General features: G+C 36.5%; 1 protein-coding gene across 1 annotated transcript in view; it reads left to right on the top strand.

The window, feature by feature from the left end:
* The window catches only part of Uba2 (Ubiquitin-like activating enzyme 2), a 368,774-nt gene that overhangs the window by 304,277 nt on the left and 51,942 nt on the right, over window positions 1-12,555 (top strand). The gene's annotated exons all lie outside the window — the stretch shown is intronic.

The following is a 12,555-nucleotide window of genomic DNA, read 5'->3' as shown; positions in this document are numbered from 1 at the left end:
GTAATACTCTAGTTTAGCTGCATGCTATCATAGTGTTAGTGAGTGCTAGGTTCAGGCTAATATTTAGTGATCACAGTGACTTTGAATGATTTGCTGTATACCTGTTTTCATTTGCTATTTGCATTTGTAGATTAAATATATAAAAAATACAAGAAAAAAAAGTAGTTACATAAGAATTTTTTCAGCTTAATTAACCCTTCTGTACCCTTGTCTGCAATGTTTTCACTGATAGTCCACCTGGATTGAAAAGACCCAGAAAATAAACTTGATACCATGTCAGCATTTACGAAAATTTCTCAACCCCCCCCCCCCCCGGCTATTAATATGCCATCTAGTTTAATAGTTTAATGCTTCTTCATGTGCATAGTCTGAGGAAGAATCCCATTGGCATTCAAGATGTGGCCAGACCACTGCCTTATACAATGGAATAATCACATCCTTATCCCAGTAAAATAACTAAAAATTATAATGATATATGCACCAACATTGAGCCATGATGATAAAGAAGTCGAAGAAATGTACACTGAAATTGAGACTTCTAGATGAACATAAAACTCACTAGACCATCACTATGGGGGACTTCGATGCTAAGGTTGGAAAGAGACAAAACAGCACAGAAATGGAAACTACGGGAAATTTTGGAATAGGTGAAAGACTTGTAGAATTTGCAGAACCTTGAGGAATGTCAGTAGTGAACACACTTTTTCAAGAATAGGGTGAACAGAAAGTGGACATGGAAAGGCCCAAATGGATTAACAACTAATGAAATTGACTTCATCCAAACTAACAGAAGATATTTGCGAACAATGTTACCCTCCCGAACAAGGTAAATGTTAGAAGTGATCACAGAATGATACAACGCACACTTGATATTTTTTGAAAAAGTGTTCACTGCTGACATTCCTCGAGATTCTGCAAATTCTACAAGTCTTTCACCTATTTCACTTGATAAGAAAAGAAAGAGAAAAACTGAATTTAGGAAATAATATGAAGGTCTTTGACATAACAGAAGAGGAGAAAAAGCAGTACGTACTGGAACTTAAGAACAAGTTTGAGCTTCTGTAGACTTTTCAGGACCAAGATGTCGACAAGGAATGCAACAACTTTCTGAAAGTGATAAAGCCTGAGAAACCTGTAGGTAAAAAGAAATCCAAAGAAGAAAAAATTAGTCAAGAAACACTTGTCATGATGAACCAAAGGCGACAAATGAAGAGTAAGAAAATCACTGACAAGGAGAAAATTGAGTATACTGAGTTATGCAAAGCCATTAGAAACAGACTTAGAAAGGACACAAGAAAATTTAACACAAGAAAAGTAGAACAAGCATTAAGAGAAAACAAAGGATTTAAATCAGCAGCCATGAGCAGTAATACAGAAAGACAAATGATGCTGAAACTGAAGAATAGTGGTGGTGTACTTATAAATAGCAGAGAAGGCATAGTTCAAATAGCAGAAGACTACTATAAAATATTATATAAGGAACAAGGGAATGATGCCAGCAGTGAGCAAGATGGATCACAAATTTACAATACATATGACCAGAGGTGTACTGCCAAAAATAATAATACCGGAACGTCCGTTCTCCAAAAGACTATATGATAATACCAGATCAACTGTACAGTAACTGAATCAGACTTCAGACTCATGGTTCATAGAACAATCAGTTCTAGCATTCAGCTCATGGCAAATCAAAATGCAGCATTTGCACGGATGAGCTTTCTCCTTCGTTGAATATCTCTATCTAACACCTTAAACTTTAGTAAGAAAATTCAAGTTTCATTGCAAAATTTATATTTTTATTTTTAAATAAATTTTTAAAGAAATCTAATAATTTTAAAAATTGCTATTAATATATATTTTTAGTAGCAATGGGTAAAATAGATATTTCTCCCTCCCCTTTGATTATGCCATTGTTTCATAATATCAGGTGTATAAATTTAACGATTTTTCTATGACATTTAGAAAAAAGTACTGGAACATCACTTCTGTGCGTTCCGGCCCGAATACACTGCATACGACTTGCCAAATATCCTTCTTGATGAGATAGAACAGATATTGAAGAAAAGGAAGAATCAAAAAGCCCCAGGTGAAGATGAAGTTACTTTACAGTTGTTAAAATTAGGAGGAAGAAACATGACATGGAAACTGGCTGAACTGTTCACAAAATACATTAGAAAGGCGTGACTGCTAAGGAGTGGAACAGTGCAATCATGATTTTGCTGCATAAGAAAGGAGACAAATGAGAAATTGGAAATTATAGAACAGTTAGCTTGTTGTCCCACATTTACAAATTGTTCTCAAGGGTCATCACTAACAGATTAGAAAGAATACTTGATGAGAATCAACTGAAAGAGAAAGATGGCTTTAGGACAGGATTCTCAACTATGAATCACCTTCACGTAATATCACAGCTAATGGAGAAAGCAAATGAATATAAAACACCATTATGCTTGGCATTTGTGGATTATTAAAATTCATTTGACTCCATACAGCATAATGCAATGTTTTACGCACTGGAATGACAAGGCATAGATACCCCATATATTTTGATTTTGAAGAAAATATATGAGAACGCCACCTCCTTTATTAGACTAGACAAAGACAGTAGCAAATTTAAAATTGAGAAAGCAGTTCGACAAGGAGACACAATATCTCCGATGTTGTTTACCACTGCCCTTGAGGAAGCTCTCAGAAGATTAGACTGGTCGCAGAAAGGAGTCAGTGTGAATGGAGAGGACCTAAACCATTTACGATTTGCAGGTGATGTTGTGATCATAAGCCATGGTCCCAAAGAATTAGAGGAAAATCTCAATCAGTTATGCAGAATTAGTAAGAATTTCGGACTAAAGATGAATTTGGCTAAAACAAAAGAACAAGTATGCCACAGAAAGGGATATAACCGTTGAAGGGATAGAAATTGAAAAGGTTGGCTGGAAGTCAAGAGAAGAATAAATTTTGGTTGGATAGCATTCAGGAAATATAGTCACATACTGAGAGGCAATATTACAATTTGTCTGAAACGTAAAATAATAAACCAATGTATACCCCCACCATGACTTATGGAAGTGAAACTTGGGCACTCACCAAAAGAATGGAAGAGAAGCTGACAACTACACAGCAAAGAATGGAACGAATTATATTAGGAATCGGACTGTTAGATAAGAACAGAAACACATGGTCTAGGCAGCAAACACAACTAAAGGACATTCTTATCAGAACTAAAGAACTGAAATGGATTTGGGCTGGACACAGCTCGAAGATGCGATGAGAGATGGACTAAGAAAATAACAGAATAATACCCAAGAGGAGCTAAAAGAAAATATGGAAGACAACAACGGAGATGGACAGAGATGGATGACAATATGGAAGACAACAACGGAGATGGATGGATGAAATTCAAAAGTTCACAAAGTCTTATTTCCCAGATATTGACTGGAATTTGTGAGTTGGTCACTCACACACACACACACACACACACATACACACACACACACTAGCAAGGCTTTTGTGGATTTATTGGATGATTGTTTTCTACATCAGCATGTTCGGGAGGCAACTAGAGGCAGTAATCACTATATCAGTATTGATAACAAATTGGATGGCCATTGCACAAAACAAAGGAATTGGAAAGTTGCTGGAGAAGTGTTCTTCCTGGAGTGGATTGAAAATGGCTGATGATGATCTCTGTAAATCATAAACAAACAAAACTCAGCATGCAACTGTACAGGGAAATAGAGTGGGCCAGTAAATCACAAAGTCTTATAATGGGGGATTTTAATTTCCCAGATATTGACTGGAATTTGTGGGTTGGTCACCCACACACACACTAGCAAGGCTTTTGTGGATTTATTGGATGATTGTTTTCTACATCGGCATGTTCAGGAGACAACTAGAGGCAGTAATACTCTTGATCTAGAGGGAGTAATCACTATATCAGTAGTGATTCTTCATGCATTAAGAATCTGCAGATTAAGGAACCACTAGCTGGCATGATCACAGTGTGCTGAAGTGCGATTTACTCAGAGGTTTACTTAGTTTAACTTTTGTTCCAGGAAAATTGACGGAGGCACTGGTTAAAGAAGCACTGAAGGATCTAGACAAGACTTCAGTTATAGCTCGGACATAGCATGGGTTTGTTAAGGGAAAGTCTTGCCTGACCAATTTGATTGGATACTATGATGTGGTCACAAAGGAACTGGATGCAGGAAATAACTTGGATATCATATATTTGGATCTTAGAAAGGCTGTTGATACTGTTGCACGTGGAAGACTGCTGAACAAATTGGAGCAGTGTGACATTGGAGGCAAATTGCTGCTATGGATAAAGGGATGGTTGAGTGGGAGAAGACATAGTGGTAATCAATGGACACTGCTCATCGTGGACTAATATTATTAGTTCAGTCCCTCAGGGTTCAGCGTTGGGTCCATTGTTGTTTTCTGTATTTATAAATGATATTGATGTGGTATATCAAGTTTAATGTCCAAGTGTGCAGACGATACGAAGGTTGGCAGGGTTGTTAAGGACACTAATGACAGTACGCTGCTGCAACAGGATCTAGAAAAGTTGAGCAGATGGGATGAGAGGTGGCAAATGAAGTTTAACATTGACAAATGTAAAGTACTACATATGGGAAGCAGTAACCCCGGAGTGACATATCAACTCTGTGGTACTACACTGACAGTGGTAGAGAACGAAAAGGACCTGAGGGTATTTGTAGTTCGTTCGTAGTTGGTTTTTCAGGAGCATTAGCAACTAAGGCCATATTGCTCCGGGGATATGCGGTGGTCATTCCCTGACCTTTCCACATCCTCCGTATTTCGTGGATTGTGGGCTCGAACCCCTGTCTAATCAAGAAGCATGTGCTACGCACTGCTGCTCCTGCCCACCTGGCTATGGAGGCGCTAGGGGTAATTGTGCAGGCAGATATGAAGTTTTCTGAGCAGTGCAGACAGTCTGCAAGAGTAGCTCATAGTGTCTTGTCAATGATATACAGGAATTTTTCTAGCAGGATAAGGAGGTGATTATTCCCTTGTATAAGCAATGGTCAGGCCACACCTTGAGTACTGTATACAGGTCTGGAGGCCTCATTTTGAGAAGGATGTAGAGCTGTTAGAACGAGTACAGAGAAGGGCAACAAGATGAGTGAATGGAACAAAGAGTTGTTCTTACGAAGAAAGGCAAATTACAGTGTCTGGAGACTAGGCACCTGCGAGGTGATCTGATTGAGGTGTATAAAGCCTTGAATGGTTTGAGCATGCTCAGTGCTGGTGGGATTCTTTTTGTTGCTCAGAATAATCACCTGAGAGAGCATCAATTCAAATTGAGGAAAGACAGATGTGTATGGAAGTTTGCCTTTAGCCAGCGCGGTAGATGGTTGGTGGAAGAAACCTCCATCATTTGTTGTGGAAGTTGATAGCCTAAATAAATTTAAGGCTGAGCTGGACAGGTATTTGGAATGAACGAAGGGGTGAAATGTAAGCGGGGTTTTTTTTGACTGATGCTGCATAAGCTTGCTTTCTTGCATCATATGCCCCTACTAATGCTAATGTGCTGTCCTGGCTGCCTGTCTGCACTGCCAGAGAATTTTGTGCTTAAACAAATTTTTTTAATAATAATTACAGTAATTTTTTTTAAAAAAAATTATATTTATTCAGTTTTGTTCTCTTCTGTTTTTTCAATTTGATGCCAGCTTTAGTGTGCTTAAATACAGGCTTTCGGTAGAAAATTTGCTTGGAAATTTTGTTATTTGCTCACATATATATAGTAGAAAGATTGTGTAGCCCTACAAATATCAAAAAATGTTCATTATATTAGGAATGGAGACTGTTTTTTCCCACTTCTATAAAGTAAATGGTGCCATGGGTAACTAAGAGATACAAATTCAGTTATCTTGAGAGTAATCATGATGCAAAATATTTCCACATATTGCAGTTGTCACAGTAAAAAAAAACTGTGTACCCTGTGTGCACAAAAGATGTTTTGTGTAAAAACACCTTGGCTTGGAAGACGTTAGCGAAATCAAATCCAGTAGCTTAATTAGTAAGTACGACTGCAGCCATTTGTTGAATACAAATACAGCAATACCCTGCATAGCACCGATAATTGGTACCGGAACTGTTCCGTGTTATGTGAAACTATGCTGATTGAGGTATAATTATAATGGTTTTAATTGAATGTGTACCAGAGAAACAGTATATAAATAAATTATAATAAATCTATAAACAATTTGCACTTGATAGCCAATTAAAAGTATTTTGAAATAAAAAAATATTTGAAAAAATTTTATTAATGAAAAGGTAACATCATGAGAGATGAGAAAAAAGCTTTATTGTTTATTTAGATATTTCTATAATAGTCTGAAGTCGTCTTCTTTTTCTTGGTGTACAAGCCTTTGTGCATCAAACCCATCTTGTAAAATTTTTCTTATCATGCTACGTTCAACATCTGGATCTCCATTCATAATCACGTTGCCATGTCCCTGAAAAACTTTGTCCAATTCTTCTGTTGAAAATTCTTTTGGTGCCACTTCAGCGTTATCCACTTCAGAATTGTTTTCCTCCTCTTCATATGTAGTTTGCTCATCAAGTTCAAGGAGAGTTGCATCATCTAAGTCATTTGCATGTGAGTCAGTGCAGTCACGTACATTGGCAGTGTACAAAGTTTCGAATCCAGTCTTTTCCGATCTTCACAGTGTCTTTGGCAGTTGTGTGAATTTGCGATTCAAAACCAGTGAAATCATTTGTCAAAATGGGCAAAACAAGCTACCAAACAGAACGCATGTTGGTAGTGATTTCTAGCCAAGATGCAAATATATTTTCGATTGTATTAAAAGTGGTAAAATATAAATTGTGAAATGAAAAGTATGAAAAATTGTCATGTAGTCTCGTCAGGATGGAATTAAGAATACAGAACACTGTTGCATGTTGCTGCTGACTGCCCGAGGGGAACTATTGACACAGTTGCATGTGGGACAATAGTTGGCACTGCAGCATATATGTACAGATGGGGACAGATGGAATGAAGAAAATGATTTTTCAAAGATATTTGGCTATGTCTTTATAATGTTGCAGTAAAGGTTGACACTGGAGATTTGTAGTTATCTTCATTCCTTCTTCCAAGAAACCCATGATATGAATCATTATTTAAATGATCACCAAGCCTAGTTCAGTATCCTGTAGCTTTTGTTTTAAATACATCGTCTTAGAAGTTTATTTGGGCTCTGGGAAAATTCCTTCTTTCCCTGAGCTAGGGTGTTCCCTCCAGATACTATTTCACTGACTTGACGACCCTTTCAGGATAAAACATGCAAACTTTCCCCGCTATCACTCTTCTAAAAGATACGATTAGGAAAGAGTTTCACAAGCTGACTAGAAGTATTTAACACTATAGGACTAGCTGTGTCTTCAGAGAGACTCAGAAAGATCCAGAGAGCAAAGGGTTAGGATTGCTTATATTTTAGTTCTGTTAAATTGGAAAACATTTTTTTATATTACTTCTCTCTATTAAAAATTTCTCCTTCTTTTCCCATTGCTGTACAGTAGGTTTTTTTCTGTTGCTTAAATGTTCCACAAACATCGAAAACAGTAGCATTTTATGAATCCTCCCTTTTGACCAGTGAGTAGTTCAATAACCTTAAGGTCACCACAGAAATTGCAAGCAAAATCACGTTACTTTATTGCATATGGACATACTTCCATATGTGTTTCCATTATGGAACAAAAGTGCTTCAAAGGTTAATTTTGAGGCGTTGTTTGATGTTTTCGATATACTGTAATTTTAGTTCCTGTTGTAACCTAGAATAAAGGAGTGCCGCTTGCTCTTTAGATAAGTTTAAATCACACTGAGTCATTCAACTCTTTTTGTTTAATTAAGTGCAGCACATTATAATTTTCAAGGTGTTTTGCCAAATATTTTGAAGTGGATGGTCCAGCAAAGGCTGCAACACAATAATCCTTGCTATATTCATCACTGCTTCTTGTGCTTCCTTTATCCCATAATTTTGGTTAATCTGATTTCAGGAACTCTTCATTATGTGGTACAGGCCTTATTGTAGATGATATGTTAAGATATTTGATGTTGTGCTTGCTTTAGAATTAGCAGAGGCATGTGATGCAAGAAAGCAAGCTTATACAGCATCAGCCAAAAATAAATAAATAAATCCCATTTCACAACATTTGCTCTAAAAGTTCATCCAGTTCTTATTTTCAATTTATTTAAGCAATCAATTTACACAATAACATATGAAAGTTTGTTTCAGCAATCAACTACCCGCTGGCTAAAGGCAAATTTCCACACATCTATTCTACAACTATCTTTCCCCAATTTGAATTTATGCTCCCTTAGGTTTGTAATCTGAGAAAGAGGAAGAATACCATTAGCATTGCGCCTACCCAACCCATTCAAGCCCTTATTAATATTATTAGCTATATAATGCAAAGCCTGAGGCTTATGCTGCACCAGCCGAAAAAAAAAAAATTCCCGAGTTACCCTGAGAGAGAGAGAGAGAGAGAGAGAGAGAGAGAGAGAGAGAGAGAGAGAGAGAGAAATAGAAGGGAGTCACCAAAAAAGAGAAGAATGATGATATCCAGCTCAGGGCCTTGGTGTGCCAAGCCCATAATCACCAGATGTGAGCCCCTTATACACCTCAATCAGATCACCTCACAGGTGCCTACTGTCCAGATGCTGCAATTTGTTGAATTTAAGCCTTTCTTCATAAGAACAACCCTTTGTTCCCCTCATCTTGCTGCCCTTCTTGTTCTAGCAACTCTACATCCTTCCTAAAATGAGGCATCCAGACCTGTATGCAGTACTCAAGGCATGGCCTGACCCATTGCCTTATACAAAGGAATAATCACCTTAGTACCATCAGGGATATTTCTGTAATGCAGGCATATCAATCATCAATATGGTTTCACAGGTCTTGCCACACCGTAGGTTGAACAGCTGAATGCATACTTCTAATTTTCTCAGTTTGCTTTATCCTCAGATTTTTGGTGCAAGTAATACAGCACACGTGTGGAGCCAAGTATTTTCCTGGTTGCCAATCTTGCAACCAAAGTACAAAGAATATGCAGATTTAGTAATACTATAGGTTTTCTTCCTCTGAGTTTTGTTGAAAACCATCCTCACACATATCAGAAATTGTCATGATGATTTCATATCATATGCAGTGCTAAGCAAAACACATAAGGAAACAAACAACATGCAGTAGATATGCAGATAAACTGTACGTGTGCTCATAATACTACTGTTTTCTATTACTGAAAGAGAGAGAAGCATGGGTGCAAACAGACACATTTTAACCTTCCCAACATTACTGCCATCTATGAGCACATAAAGACATTATTTGCAGGTAATGCAACAGGTCAGTGTCATACCTGCTTTCCTAAATTGTACTAAGATATACATATTAAACATATTAAGTAAACACAGACAAGAATGAACGTTTAACCCCTCCCAGTGGTACTGCCATCTATGAGCACATGCAGACATTATTATTTGCATGTAATACAACAGGTCAGTATCATATCTACTTCTCTAAAATTGTACAGCAAAGCCTCGATTAGTACGAATAATGAATCCTGTGAAACCATCGTATTAAACGAATTCGTTATGTTATTTGGTTTTTTTTAGGAGCATTAGCAATTAAGGCCATATTGCTCCGGGAATATGTGGTGGTCATTCCCTGACCTTTCCGCATCCTCCATATTTGGTGGTGATGGGCTCGAACCCTGTTCTAATCAAGAAGCGTGTGCTACTGCTGCTCCTTCCCACCTGGCTACAGAGGCACCTAACGAATTAGTAATATTCAAAGCACATAAAGTATGGTAATTGGTCCCACACCAATGAAAATATGCAATAAAAAATTTTTAAGCACAATTTAATGTATTTATTATGTTAAGTCTTACTGTTGATTAAGGAGGCAGTTGCCTCCGAAAGCTAAGGTTGTTTTTATCTCTTTTATTCTGTATAGTGTAATTGCTATTCTTTATATTTTATTTTTATTTTATTGTTTTAATTTGATCTGGTCTTACACTATATTATTCCTATTTTAATAAAGTTTCAATTGTATGGTTGGTGTATTATTGCAGCGATTATGAATTGAGCAAGACTATTACAGCAGTAATACTTAAGTGATATTTTTATAAAACCTTGAATCTTTGTATAAAAATTAAGTTCAATATTTAACAAATGCTATTATTGGAAAATTGTTCTTTCTTTTTATGAAGTTTAAGTTGGATAATTCTTTGTAGGAAAAATAACTTTAGGCATCAGTATAGTACTCTTCTTTTCAAGTCGAAAAATTTTATTATCTTTCGTTTATTTCCAATAGTATACTATTGGAAAGGAAACTTATTTAAAAAATTTACTGTCAGTGATGAAAACCAAAAGGAAATCTGCTGCAGTGAATGGATTAAACTCATTGTTTTCAAACTTTGAAGAGTATTGATGCAGCTTAGTATGTCATATTCCAAAATTATATATCTCAACTCATTTGAACTTGCAAAATATATCCTATTAATTTTGTGGACTCTTTCTTATATAAATACAACGTTATAACAATAACTTGTTCACTACAATGATTGTTTTTTTGCTTGAAGCATAGATTCCTTGTTGGTAAGTTGTACTCATTTCATTTTTGTTCTCTCTCTCTCTCTCTCTCTCTCTCTCTCTCTCTCTCTCTCTCTCTCTCTCTCTCTCTCTCTCTCTCTCTCTACCTACAAACACACACACACACACACACAGTAATATACTGTTTGCAGCACTAACAGCAAAGGCAAAAATAAGGAACTCCAAATTCACTTAAATAATGTCAATAATAATAAAAAATAAAATTTTTTTTTATTTAAAAAAATTTTTTTTTTTTTTTATTATTGACATTTGAGTGTTGTTAACAGTATAGGAACATGTTCTTGTCTAAATGCTGAAGATGAAATGTAAATACATGCACTCCCCGGTTTACGTAATACTCGACTTATGGAAATGTGACTTTGTAAGTTTTTGCCGGCCGGTGCAACCTTAAAAAAATCACGGAATGACACATACTTTTTTTTTTTTTTTTTATTTGTTCCACGACCTCAGAAGTTGAAATTTTCACTATAGAACTAAGCTATTTATCTCTCTAAAAGGTCAGTTTTTATAATGGAAATTGCACTACCCTTTGATCATTATCATATGTTCCGTTATAAGAATCAATTTTGAACGCCTTTGTGATATTTTTCTAAAACATATTTCTGGAGGTCACTACCATAATACAATAAAAACAATTTGCACTTTCCAGTTTATTGGGCTTTTCTGGTAGCTCAATCTATTATAAACAGGTAGTAAACTCGATCTTATTACATTTGCGATAATATCAATAACTGGAATGTTTATTGATATAAACCATAACGTAAAAACTGTGGGTTTTTATGTTATGGTGTTATCGTAAAATGAGTTACCCCATTACAGCCTCTGCTACCCACAACAAACTGAGGCTGTATTGAATAGAATTGCAGTTGGGTTTTACTAATGGTATACTTCAATTGCTGCCTAGGACCAACATCTTCCCACCCCCCAAGACAGACCATGATGATCTTATTCAAAGGCTCTTCAATAAAGAATGACTCTTTTTTTTTTTTTTTTTTTTTTTTTTTTTTCAACAACACACTTTTATTAATTATCCATATTTTGATGGCCCTTTTCAGAGTAATCCCCCATTTGTCTTTATAGCTTCTTCTGATGACTGGTAAAGTTTTCCTCAACTCCTTATTTAACTTTGTAAATAAAAAAAAATCGCAGGGAGAGAAGCATGGGTGCGAACAGACACATTTTAACCTTCCCAACATTACTGCCATCTATGAGCACGTAAATACATTATTTGTAGTTAATGCAACAGGTCAGAGGTGTAGAGCACATGAGGAACACATTTGATGTTAATGCTGGCTAAGTACTCGATGACGGCGCCTCCATAGCCAGGTGGGAAGGAGCAGCAGTGCATAGCACATGCTTCTTGATTAGACCAGGGTTCGAGCCTGTCACCACCAAATATGGAGGATGCAGAAAGGTCAGGGAATGCCCACCGCATATCCCGGAGCAATATGGCCTTAGTTGCTAATGCTCCTAAAAAAAAAAACCAAATAACAACAAGTACTCGATGACAGCATGTGCAATGTTTGAGGTCTTGCATTATCGTGATGCAGCATCCAACCAATTGGGTATAGTACAGTTCTATAGTAGGGTTCCATAACAATCGAATGACACGACACAACATGCTGGTAAACCATTCCTTAAATGTCAAAAAAAAAAAAAAAAAAAGGTGACGATAACCTTTCTTGCAAGATCCACAACTTTTTTTTTTTTTTTTTTTTTTTTTTTCCCAGTGTTGGAAATGACGTAGACTTCAAAACAGAGCTTTGTTGCTTACTCTCTGGGTCTATATAATAAAGTAATATCTCATGTGCTGTTATCTCCTTGTGCAGAACCTTGCCATCTTCAGTAACTATCCATTGTAGCTCCTGACAGACCTCCACAAACTTGCTGTTGCTCAAGTGCAAGTAGTCTTGGAACCCAGC

The sequence above is a fragment of the Mastigoproctus giganteus genome, chromosome 9 (assembly GCF_048544385.1).
Source record: "Mastigoproctus giganteus isolate SK-2022 chromosome 9, ASM4854438v1, whole genome shotgun sequence".
Taxonomy (NCBI): Eukaryota; Metazoa; Arthropoda; class Arachnida; order Uropygi; family Thelyphonidae; genus Mastigoproctus; species Mastigoproctus giganteus.
Note: the sequence above shows the minus strand (reverse complement) of the source record. Positions and strands in the feature narration are given on the sequence as shown.